The sequence below is a fragment of the Atta cephalotes genome (genome assembly GCF_000143395.1).
Source record: "Atta cephalotes unplaced genomic scaffold scaffold00001, whole genome shotgun sequence".
NCBI classification, from domain to species: Eukaryota; Metazoa; Arthropoda; class Insecta; order Hymenoptera; family Formicidae; genus Atta; species Atta cephalotes.
This window is the reverse complement of record NW_012130065.1, coordinates 9,284,182-9,286,046: the sequence shown is the minus strand read 5'-3', so window position 1 is coordinate 9,286,046 and position 1,865 is coordinate 9,284,182.

Genomic DNA, 1,865 nt, shown 5'->3' with positions numbered 1-1,865 from the left:
CTCTCTCTCTCTCTCTCTCTCTCTCTCTCTCTCTCTCTCTCTCTCTCTCTCTCTCACTTTTGAGATCTAATTTTATTCGGCATTACCAGTAAAGCGTGTAGGCAATTCGACTTACTGATAGGTTACCTACAGGTAGACTGTAAGTTACGAAACTATTCTGTACAATGGACAGAACAGCTACAACATTTTTTTCGAACTCAGCCTTACTCGTAGAGCGATTGAACGTAAATGGTTATACATCAGTAGAAGTAAAAACTAATCATTAATTGTAACACAAGCGTTTTGAAAGTGTGACTTATCTTTTTTAGTATAGTGCACATTATATTTCGATTTTATACTAATTTTTTATTTTATTAATATTAACACAAGTTTATTATTAAATTATTATTAAATTATCATTATTATATTGTAATAGTCATACCGAATTTTCTAATGCATCTAGTTTTATGCTTTACCACACTGTAATAATTTTAATAAACGTACTGAATTTTATAATATGTCTAGTTTAATTTAATTTTGTAATACATCCAACCTTTCCAATGTATGACAATTGTTTTTATATTGATGCAATATTTTGTTCATTAGTTCAGTTTACATATTATTTTAATAATTTATTTTGAATAATTTATTGTTTCTTGTTGTCTTATCTTATTAATATGATTTTCACTTTTTAGCGCATTCCTGATTGATAATGGGTTCCAAAATGGACACTCTTTTTTTAATTACGCATGATTACATTCCTTGATGAATATCTATGTATAATTATATACTTAATTTATTAAAGTACGAGATTTCGATACTTTGAATGCGTTCCGTTCATTGCACAAGTTAATCTATAGCCAAAGTACCAATTTCGTACACTAAAAAATTAATATATATATATCTCACCTGATCACATGTACCAATATCTCATCACGGGGCGTCATAATTAAAAAAAGAAAACTATCTGATCGTTTTAGGACATTCTGTATTATATAAGCTGATATCAAGATGTAATTGAATAAATTATCTGATAAAGTAGAATTTTTTCCATCATTTTTCGATCAAATTACATGGACTATACAGTTTTATATACAATGAAATATTCTCTCCGTTGCTTATATATATATTTAGTAGAAACTATTTGAAATTTAATATATTAATTCCTATCAAATATAAGGAGAAATTTATTGTTTATTGTATAAACAGAATAATTTAATCCATGATATTTTTCGATCGAAAAATGATCGAAAGTATTCGATTTTATCGGATAATTTGAGCAAACAATCCGCCCTTATTTAATGGCAAATTTCCGATCAGAAATATATGCGTGTAAATAATCGATCGGAAAATTATATTATCCGTCTGAAAAGTAACGATCAGATATTTTTTATCGGACATTCCAACTAATTTATTTCCATTAATGTTTGGTTGGATTTTTTATCTGATGAAAATGATCATAAATATCCGTTTGTTATATTTTAGAAGGATAATTCCTTTATTTTTATTAGAAAAAGTCTAGAAATTTTTCTCAATGTAAGAATATAAAAGGAGAAAAGACATCAAAAACAGAAAGTAAGTAAAATGTATTAATAAAAGATATATGAAAAGATATGGAAAAGATATGGAAAGATCTGGCTGTAGAATGCAAGTACACATAAATGAATGTGTAAAAAAAAAGTTATATTGAATCGGAACAAAAGCATTACAAACATTAAAACTATGTCTACATGTTTTTCAAAAAATTTTATAATTATCATTTGAGTATGGCAAAGTTTTAATTCTAAGAATCTATTTCTTTAATTACGGTATGATGATTAAAGTTATGATGATTAAAGTTATGAATAATCAAAGTCAAAATGCTCTTTTTATTTAATCCGCGATAA